Source organism: Gossypium hirsutum, chromosome D02 (assembly GCF_007990345.1).
Source record: "Gossypium hirsutum isolate 1008001.06 chromosome D02, Gossypium_hirsutum_v2.1, whole genome shotgun sequence".
NCBI classification, from domain to species: domain Eukaryota; kingdom Viridiplantae; phylum Streptophyta; class Magnoliopsida; order Malvales; family Malvaceae; genus Gossypium; species Gossypium hirsutum.
This window is the reverse complement of record NC_053438.1, coordinates 45,274,230-45,286,186: the sequence shown is the minus strand read 5'-3', so window position 1 is coordinate 45,286,186 and position 11,957 is coordinate 45,274,230. Positions and strand designations below refer to the sequence as shown.

The following is an 11,957-nucleotide window of genomic DNA, read 5'->3' as shown; positions in this document are numbered from 1 at the left end:
CCAACTCCCAAAATTTGGTCCAAGTGTTTAGTTGTATGAATATTGTTGGTCCAAATTTTGCTTTCATGCCACTGAATCTGATCATATAATATATATAGATAGATATGTAAACTGATGAATCTCTAGTCAACATGTTTGGTACAAAAGCTTTATCCTCTGAGCATGGAAGACCAACCATTATTTTCTTGTACAGCAAAAACACACACACACTGAAACAATTCTTTTCCTGCTCCTGGACTTTAGCCTGATATACGCAACTGTGGTAAAGTACATAAAAGATTTTCATAAATAAATAACCAAACTTGGTTTTTTTTTTTAATATTTCTTTTGAGTTTGTGTATTTGTATTCTCAATTCGGTTTACATTGTTTGATAGCTAAATTTAAAAACTATGTTTTTTTTTTACAATTTTAATTTTATTAATATAAAATCTAGATAAAAGTTAAAAACAATAATTCGAATATCTTATCATTTTAGCAGATATATATTTCAAATAAATATACTTCTTAAAAGTAAAATTACCTTAACATTTAATTTTTTTATTCACCTTATTAAACACTTCTTTATTTAAAAATTTGTAATAAGCAAAATTTAATAGGAGTTATCAAATAAATTAAATTTTTAAATATTAAAAAAATTAATAATTTATCAAACACACTCTAATACTAAGGTCTTATATAATAAATCATTGAAAGACATAAATCAATTAAAAATTAATATTTTCAATGATTTAACTTTTTTACACATGTTTGATCATCCAAAATAAAAACAAGTTAATAGAATTTTTTTAAAAAAAAATATATGGAAAATGATAAGTAGATAAAAAGATACTTATCACTTAGCGGAAAATATTTTCAATTAATTTATTTTATTTTAATACTATATTATCATATAAAAAAGTTATATGTTTAAAATTTTATTTTTTTAGAATAAGGTGAAATTTCTAAAAATTAAGAATAAAATGTAAAATATATTTTTTATAATTTAAAATCTATATTTATCAAATAATCTATTTATATTTCGTAATTAATTTTAAGTAATATATCAAATAAATATAACTTAAATTTCTTGAAATTTTAATACTTAATTTTTTCATACTTATTTTTTTATCACATATTTTTCAATTTATTAAATAACAGTTAATATAGTATGATAAAATTGATGATAAATTATGAGTAGAGTGCTATATTCACTAGAATATGTCTACTCGCGACACTGCACAAAATCAGTTTACATCTTTAGTTAAACATATTATTTATATTATTAATGTATGATTGATGTAATTATTTCATTTTTAAATTAAAAAAATAGAGTTTATGGCACTAAAAACATTGATAAAAATAAAAGATTAATATACTATTTAGTATATAAGTTTATCTTTGATATGTAATTTGGTAGTCAAATTTTTATTGATTATATTTAGTTTCAGTCATAAAAATTGATAGGGAGATCAAATGGTGTGGTCAATAATTATTTGATATGTGGCCAATATAAATTCACAATTACATCATCATTTGAAGATTAAAAATTATCTAAAATATCTAAAAAAATTAAAAATTATAATTTGTAAAAGTTATATTTTTATGTTTTATAAAGCATTACAAAAAAATTATAAAATTAAAGCAAGGTTTAGAAACAAATTTGGTTAGTAAAATTTGGTGGCATTATTAGAATTTTGCTATTTGACAACTTAAAAGTAGGACGTGTGAACATTTCTATGTATAAACAAAAATCAATTTAATTAGATTATAAAATATTTTATCAACATTATTTTTATTATAAGTTTTTATTATATCTCCTGTACTTTTATAATATTTAAAAATATCTATAACTCCTTCCCAACCTTTAAATAGGAGGATAATGTATTTCAACGTACTTGAACTCATGTTCTCTTATATTGATAATAATACTAATATCAATCGATTCAATCGAATATATTACAAAATATTTACATACAAATGCACATAATCTGAAACTACGGTAGAGATTTCGTTATTATTCAAGAGTGAAACTTATATTTCTAGACTTTTTTTGTTTTGAAGCAAATTGTTTATTAGCATAACAATAATATTACTCAATTAACTAATATAAAATACATTAAATAAATGTATGTTTTATTTAATTAAAATTTAAAAATGTATTTAAACATTTAAAACAGGAGTTGAGTTGGAAAAATATTATAATTGCTTTTTATTACAAAGTCGATATAAATAATCAATTAATTAAAAAGGTATTTAAAATTTGTCAATTGTCATCAAATTACGTAGTATTAGTAAAACTTTTATATATATATGTATTGGTATATTTATTATGATTATGAAACAAATTTAATTTTTAGGTATTAAACATTTACAAAAAAATAATTATGATATTAGTAATTATTGACATAACCATTAATCATTAAAAATTATCAAATTATCATTTCAGTAATTAGTAATTTTTTATTTAATATAAAAGTCTTTTACAAACCTTTAATAAATTTGTTGAAACCATTTTTTATTTTTGGAAAAAATAAAAATAGTTGTCGATGAAAATTGGGAGTCGCCACCAATCTTTTATTGAGGTGTGATTGGATCACCTAAAACGACTTTGGTCTACGAATTTTTAGAAAAACGGGTTCAGGAGTCAGTTACGTTCGAGGAAGGATTAGCAACCTCGTAGCGCCCAAAAATTGGTACCGAATTGATTAATTAATGTCTTGAAGTCGAGAGTTTAAAAAAAATGCGATCCTTAATTAAATTAAATTATTTATTAAGACCTTCTCATTTTGAAAAAAGAAAAATATCACACCCAATGATTTAGGGCACAACATTTTATTCTCTTCATGATGAGTTAGTCAAAAACTCGTGTAATAAAATTTAAGAAAATATCTAATTGTTTAAAATTTATGAAGAAATCGCAGCCCAATAAGTTAGGGCACGATTTCTTAAAATCCTAAACATTCAATATTTCCTTTATTATTTTTTTAAAAAATCTTTATCTCGAGAAATCAACGTGTCACATCCAATACGTTAGGACACAACATATTGAATTCCCGATGACAAGTTTTATTTTGTTTGATTAAAGAGCAATCCTCGATTGTTAGATTTTACAAAAAAAATCGGAACCCAATACGTTAGGGCTCAATTTTCTTGAAAATCCTAAATACGAGTATTATCCCTATTTTGAAAAGTTCTATTTTTAAAATCGAGTAAAAAGATGATGTAATGTTATGTTGTATGTATAAATGTCACAATAACAAATTCAACAACAATAAATACGATGATGGCATAGAAACAATATAAACAAACAAATAAATAAAACAAATATACATAAGGGAGAAAAAAAAAGTTAATGACATGCAAAGTATTAAATAAACGAGCAAGATAAAAAATTTAATGAAAACATAAATAAATAAATAAATAAACAAAAAATATAAAGAATAAAAGATACATGACATATACATTAAAACTATGAAGAATACACATGAATTTATATATAGAATTTAGATTATAAAAATTTATATAAACAAAATACATAATGCATTTGTGAAAATAAAGAAGAGATATAAATATATGCATATATAGGGTAATTTACCAATAAAAGCCCTTTTTTTTTCAAAATTTACCGAAATGGGCCAACTATTTAATTATTTATCGGAATGGTCCATTTTCCGCGAAATCGCGTCCACGTCAGTGCGATGTCAGGGTACGCGCCAGGAAATTACGTCCACATCAGTGCGACTTACAAACGTGGATGGAAATCGCGCCCTAGAGGACGCGATTTGCTGACGTGGCATGAACAGTTTATGTTTTTTAGCTTGAAAAACTTTGAAAGGCCATAACTTTTGGCTCGGCTGTCCGATTGAGACGATTTTTTTTATTTAGAATAAATTTTTGAGATCTACGCGCTGACAAACTGCTTAGAGATGAATAGGGACTAATTTGTAAAGTATAATTTGTTAGTTACGAGTATAGGGACTAAAGTGTACTTATTTCAAAATTAGCATGAAATTTTTGTATTTAAGAATATTTAAATGTTATGGAAGGATGAAATTGAATTTGAATTGAAAAACGAAGCTTAGATTTGAAAATATGACTATTTAGGTTTTAGGGACTAAATTGAATAAAATGGAAAATTTTAGGGAACTTTTCAAAAGTGGAATGAGCTAACTTATACCTATAACAGGATGATATAAGACAATTCTGTAAAAAAATATCCGGTGTTTACTTCAAATAAATAAGGAAAATAATGATTTGAATGTTTCAAAATTCAATTTTAAACCGAAAAAATTAAAATTTAGGGGCAAAAAAGGATCTTTTTCGATGAAAACTGTGGCAAACTGCCTTCGGCTGTTTGTCAGCATGTAGATCTCAAAAAGTTATTCGAAATAAAAAAATCGTCTCAATCGGACAACCGAGCGAAAAGTTATGGCCTTTCAAAGTTTTCCAAGCTTAAAAACATAAACTGTTCATCCACGTCAACAAATCGCGTCCTCGTAGGCGCGATTTGTGTCCACGTAAGCAAATCGCGTTGACGTGGACGCGATGTCCTGACACGTACCCTGACATTACGCTGACGTGGACGCAATTTCGCGGAAAATGGCCCATTCCGGTAAATAATAAAAAAATCGGCCCATTTCGGTAAAATTTGAAAAAAAACGGCTTTTATTGGTAAATTACCCGCATATATACATAAATTATGAAATATGTGTTAAAAATATAAGTAGGTAATTAAACATTTTTGAAAATAAAAAATAGATATATGCGTATATATATAAATATAAAAGAATATTCATTAGGGAAAAAAAGTATGTATACGTGTATATATAGAGAGAGAGAGAGAGAGATTAAAAATAGTTAAATAATATCTACATTATCAAAATAAAAAAATAAATATGTATATATATAAATATGAGAAAAATATTAGTTGAAAAAAAATATGTACATAAAAAAATAAATATACATATATATATAGATTAAAAAGATAATTACATATGAAAATTAAATAATAATAATAATTACCCTAGATTTAAAACTAAATACATTAAAACAACCAAATAAAATATCTAAACAAAATTTCAATAAAAAATGAGTAAATTGAAATAAGGATTAAATCGAATTTAAAAACAAATTTAAAGGAAAATCTATAAATAAAATAAAATTTAGGGCCAAAATGCAACGGGCGGATAACATGGGGGACTTAGTGGGAAATATTCCCTTTTCCCCTAAAACGCAGCGCTGCAATCTGGGTTAAAATGAAACAAAAAAACAATTGCAGGGTCAAAATAAAAAATAAAAAAATCAAATTGAATCTGTTTTGGAAGTGAGAGGACCAAAACCGTAAATTTCCCATTCAGGCTTCAAAAACACGCGGATTCCCTTTTGGATCGGGTTGGGTCGCGCTAGTTAGGGCCAATATGACGTAGTTTCAACGCCTATAGCCCTTGTTCAAAATGGTACCGTATGGTACCACTATTTAAATCAAAATTTCCCCCAAAATCGTTATTTGCAGCCCTAAAAATAAAAAAAAAAAGTTTGATGTTTCTCTGCTAGGGTTTCGACCCTAGCCTTGGCAACCACCCTTCCGCCACAGTTCCACCGTGACCAGCGACCGGAGATGCTCTGAGTTGGGTTTTTAACCCCTTTTGAAACAGATCCGAGGGCAAAGGTAAGCATCCCTTTCCCTTCTTTTTTATTTTTTTCGCATATGTAGAAAATGAGTCATAAATCGAAGAAAGAAAAAGAAAAAGAAAAAAGCTCTAATAATCACCTTAAAAAGAAACTGATATTTGATTTATTTTGTATCAATCTCGTCCTCTCCTCTTTTTTATAGTATGTTAAGATGGCTTTTATAACTGAAATGAAACAAGAAAATAAAGGAAAAAAAATCATTCTATTCTCTGCTTGATTTGCGATTTTTCTGATTTTCTTGCCTATACTGTTTGTTGCCTTTTGCAGGTACATGCTTGGAGGAGCGCACGAACGCGGAGGTGCAACACGCGCGGGGAAGGACTCTGGTTGTGGCGCCAAATGCCACTGTTGCTGCCCTAGGGTTTCAGAAACTGTTTTAGGCATTTGGGCCACATTGTAATTGGGCCTTTGTTTTTAGATTGGGTATGGGGTTTTGTGTGTACTGGGCCCGGGCAAAAATGGGCTATTACAAAATTTATTATAAAAATGAATTAATTAAGAATTTACAATACATACATTAATTTGTATAAACATACATTTTTGTCATCAAGTAAAAGTACTTGTATTTTCTACACAATAATCAGAGAAAATAAATTAATGTAATTTCTTTTACCTAAATTATCGGAAGACAATGATACAGAAATACTGTACCATTCGTATTCGGCTAAAATCTAACATATTGAATCCTTTTAAATACAAATGAGTTCAAAGGAAAGTCAAAATATGTTGTGAAATCAATAGTATATATATGATTTTATAAAATTAAGTAAAAATTGGTTAAAAACATATTATGTAAAAAGGTAAGATTTTTCAATTAATTTATAATAAATTATTTATATAATTTTTAAAATTTTTATAGTGTACGATATATATAGTATTTTTACAGTATGAAAATATAGTTTTTAAATAATATACATTATAAAATATTTTATATAGTATTTAGAATACATTATTTTATATTATTTGTGAAAAGTACACTTTTTTTTAAAATTAAATTTATAAAACTATCCATACATAATAATTCATATAAAAAGTTAATTATACACTAAATTGAGTCATTACAAAAGATGCATGAAACATTCCATACCTAAAAAAAAGAACACAAACAACATACGTATACAAACAAATGTCTCAAAATCCAGGTGGAATGATAAGCGAGTAAATATATGTTTATAATGCTCTAATTACTAAAATAAAATGACATAAACAACTTTTATAAAAATGATAAACCTTGACATGATAAGTCAAAGGAATGAGAGAGTGATTCCCTCATTTCATTTGGAGCACATTTATGTATACGTTAGTATTTGACTTATTGTTAATATAAATTTTTTTTTAATTTCAATTCAAATACTATAATGTCTCCATTATTATTTAGTTGTGGAAAGTTTTTTAATACTCAACAAATTATCATATGTTTGTTTTATTTAATTTTTAGTTTTTAAATATCAGGGCACGTTATGTTTTTTTTTATCTTATTTATGAAGTTAATTTTTTTATCACTAGTATATTAAATAATTACTTTTTGTAAAGAAAATTATTGAATATACTGTTAGTGAAATTTAAAAAATTTAAAAAGAAATAATTATATTAAAAGAGACAAGTGACAAATGCTTGTGGAATTTTTAAATTCCATTGGCAGTATACCAAAATACTCACCCTTTTTAATACTCATTTTTTTAAATATAAGTCTAAAGAAAATATATATCGCCCTTAAATCTATTTGTGAAGTCTAAATTTTCATATCAAATATTATACTTCAATTTTAAATAAATGATTTTAGAATTAAATTTGAATTAATGTGACAAAAATACAAATTAAGGAATACATAAATATTACACATAAACAAAAACATTGTAAATTTCATGTAACAACATTTAGAAACACAAAGGAATACATAATATAAAAATTATATTTAAAATGGAATTGGCTTGTGGAAAGCTATGGCAAAGAACTCTCTTCTTTCAAATTGGGGCTCAGATGGGATAATTTATATGGTCGGTTTGTCAAATCTTATGTTACAACTTATAATGTTATATTCTAGAATGAAATTATTGATAAGTGGTAGAGACCTTTAAAAATAAAATCTACCTGAAAATATAAATTAATAAAAAAAAGTAAAATTATATTCACAAAATTGATAATAATTCTATTTCTCAAATAAAAAACCAAATGAAATAAATAAAATGGGTTTGAGAAAATCAAAAACAAAATTCAAATTAAAAATTAAACAAAGAAAGCAACAATTAAAAGTTTTGAGAAAATTTCAAAGGTAAAATTTCTATTTGATTCATAAGTTCGATCATTGACACAAGGATAACTTCAATGTCTTGAATAAATTAGTTATAACAGTTGACTTAACGTCGGATAATCAATTTCTCCTTATTTATTTGGTGACCAAGAGTCAACTCGTTTAAAATTACTTTCCTAATCAATAAATAATCTTGTAACTCAATATCCAAAATTTAACTTACTAGCAACGCTAAGAATAGGAGAGACCTAATTCCTACCAACAAACTCACCTCAACAAGGTTTGTTTAAACTAGATCACACATCGACATCACATAATCATAAATTACGACATAAACAATTATGCAATTCGTCACAAGTATTAGAATGAATTAAACGATTGCAAATTTAATTATTCTAATTGATAAGGCAATCATTCCAAGCTATCAAATATTGACGATATTTAATAAAAATGAATAATTGTAATTCAAATAGAAGATGCACAAATACTAAAGAACAAAGAAGGATTAAGAACAAATTAAGTCTCTCGAATTTATTGAATCAAACTTTGATAATCCTTTGACTAGAAAACAGAGTTTAGAAACTCATAAAGAAAATAAACACAAAAATAAAATAAAACTAAGATGGTTATATCTAGATATATGTATGTCATCATCTTAATCGAATAATGTCTATTTATAGGGTAAAAATAATATATTGCAAAAAATACAAAAGTGCCCTTAATTAAATAAAGTAAAATTTTTCTAAGTTTCTTGGCAATTTGTGCATCATGATACTTTTTAGCTTGAGTCGTGAAATAATTTTGATTATATCTTTCAATTTCCTTCGAATCAGTATATTAAAGGCCAAAATAGAATTTTATAGCTCAAATTACTATCAAAATACTAAAGTTATGTTGTATTGAAATTTCAATCCACAAAAATTTGCCAAAAATAAACTTTAAGCTCTTTTTTCTAGTTATCCCCTAAATCAATAATAAATAACATATAAGTATAAATAGTATAATTAAAAATATAAATAACATAATTCAAGGGAAAAAACATCACAAATAAATTAAGAAATTATATATTTAGATTCTCAATATTCTTGTAAAACCCCTAACCCGTATCCGTTGTTGAAATATGGTTGTTGAGCATTACCGGGAAACTGTAACTTAAAAACTTTCATTCTTAAACATTTCATATATCATAGCATAATTCATTCAAACACATGCATAACGTCCCTTATTTGAGCCCTCGGGGCCTTAGAATCACTTTAGAAATAATTCGGGACTAAATCAAAAATTTTTATAATTTCATAGAAAAAAGATAGAATTTTCTTCAAACTATAGGGTTCACACGGCCGTGTGGCCAGGCCATGTGACTCACACGGCTAAGACACATGCCCGTGTCTTAGGCTATGTAACATTTGAAATAGGGACACATGGCCGTGTCCCAGCCCCTGTCCGTGCCTGTGTAACTTACTAACTTGTCCTACATGGCCAAGCCACACGTCCGTGTGCCAGGCTATTTAACATTCGAAATGGCCTCACACGCCCATGTGTCAGGCCGTGTGCTAGGCTGTGTAACTAGCTTACTTGAAACATTTAGAAATTACAGGGGACACACGACCGTGTGTCACACACTGCTGAGACACACGCCTGTGTCTTAGGCCGTGTGGACAAGAAAATGACCACTTCCAAGCCATTTCTTTCACCCTTTCAAGCATAAACCTACAAGAAATTTGTACATGTATACAAGGCCTTTAAACATACTAAAATTATGCAAAGAATGAATAATCTCCATACCAAATGTTCATACAACCAATATGCCAAAAGGCACCTCAATCATCAAGCATCAAACTTATATATATATACATGAGCATATTTGTTCAAACCTTAACCATACATACCTAATTAATCTCAATACTATTTCCATGCTATATCAAAAATAATCTCACCATATTTAACCACATTCTTACCATTTACCAACTTACTTGTTTCCATACCAATACATAAGACAATTGACACATACCAACCTTACCATATTAGGCATACCATATTTCAATCATGCACATCTATTCAAGACTTTTCCAAAACATACTATGTCTTGGCCATATTGAGATCGATACAACTTATACCAACTTTGGTTATTTCTAAACATGCATCAAATTGACCATATTAACCATAACCAACAAGATATCAATGGTACCTTAAGTACCTTAAATTCAAGGCAACATTTGATGCCATAATTATCAACCAAAATGACATATATATACCAAACTCATCAATTAAACTTTAGATATAATTCACCTATACATGCCATTATAACCTTAACCAAGATATCAAAATCTACTGATATAATCGATGGATAGTGTGATAGATCTCTGACGAGCTTCCAACCCGATCGAGCTTCCAATAATCTGTAAAGTAAGGGATAAACAACTACATAAGCAATGAATGCTTAGCAAACTCGTACAAACTTTAAACATAATATTCCAATTCAATAATAAACTTTATATGATAAATATAAAGTTATACCAATGCCTCAAGATTTATCAACTACATATCCACCAACTCATAAATGAGTAAGTCTATCAACATCATATATATATTCATTCCTAACATAATAAGATTTTATAAAACATTTTACACCATCATTAACCTTTTCATAAAACTACGAATAACTTCCTTTACTTACTTTCCATTCCATTTACTGAACATAAACTTAAATAACAACATCAATTAACTAATTAATATATTTAGTCATAACATAGGTAAGTTCAACCATAACATACGTAATTTCTCATATATAAGTACATTATTCAACTCATCAATCCTTTTTTCATAACATAGGTAAGTTCAACCATAACATACGCAATTTCTCATATATAAGTACATTATTCAACTCATCAATCCTTTTTTCATCATATTACATTTCAATTATGAACTTACCGTTTCATATGTATAATACCAGACATAAGCATATACATCAATCATAATCTCAAGCTTGACATAAGCCTAATCACCATTATTAATACACAAGTTAGTGCATTTATGTATATAACTCATTTGGGGTCAATCACATGATAAACCATTTTATAAGAATTTACACCTTTCGAATCTTATCGCCTTTTCATGAACATAAGCATATTTCCATTTAACCAATTACCATTTCAATATATATCATTAATATTCAACATGGTATAATGCAACCAAAAGCTTAGCACAAACCTAAACATTATCCACAATCTCAACTGATGAATTCATTCATGTTGAGGTCAATATTCAATAAATAACAAAACTTTCAAATTCATTAAATAAATTACCTTACCAAGATTTTTCATACGAAGAACGACTTATGGGTAAGAGTACATCATCAAAAGAAGCTCATAAGAGCTGGTCCTCTCGAACACACCAACAGAAGCTCATAAGAGCTAAACAGAAGCTCAAAAGAGCTAAACAGAAGCTCATAAGAGCTGATCCACCCGAATCACGCCAAAAGAAAGTAAAACGCGAGAGTTTGCAACAAATCCTGAACCTCAGTTTACTTAGGTAAAATGCCGATATCTCCCTCTAGTACCATCTCCACTCCAAACCCCCGTCATACACCAAATCACGAATGTACTCAAATCACGTGTTCAATCCAAACTAAGTATTAAATTCGATAATATATTTCCAACAATAATTCAATTCCAACAATAGAACATATATATACTACCAATCATCAATTTATACAAATGTTAAATTTTAATCGTACGAACTTACCTGGCTAAATTGTAGAAATGTCAAAAGATAGGGGCATTTTGGTAATTTTCCATTCTCCTCGATTTTCCACTCGACCTTGATCTAAATTAATAATTTCATTCAATTTATTAATTCAGACAATAAAATAATTTATTTTATGAAATTTATTTTTTAAAATTTTTACAAAATTACCCCTAACATTTTACTTTTACTCAATTTAGTCCCTGAGCCTAAAACATGCAAATTAACCATTTTTAATACAAAACCATGCTAGCCGAATATTCATGGCATTCATTACAGCCCATTTTTGTA

At 27.1% G+C, this 11,957-nt stretch overlaps 1 long non-coding RNA gene across 1 annotated transcript; it reads left to right on the top strand.

Annotated features, from left to right (window-relative positions):
* The first annotated feature begins 5,427 nt into the window (after positions 1-5,427).
* Positions 5,428-6,177, top strand: LOC121214687 (uncharacterized). Its single transcript, XR_005910319.1, has 2 exons — positions 5,428-5,648; positions 5,939-6,177. It is a non-coding gene; the product is annotated as an uncharacterized lncRNA (long non-coding RNA).
* Positions 6,178-11,957: the final 5,780 nt, after the last annotated feature.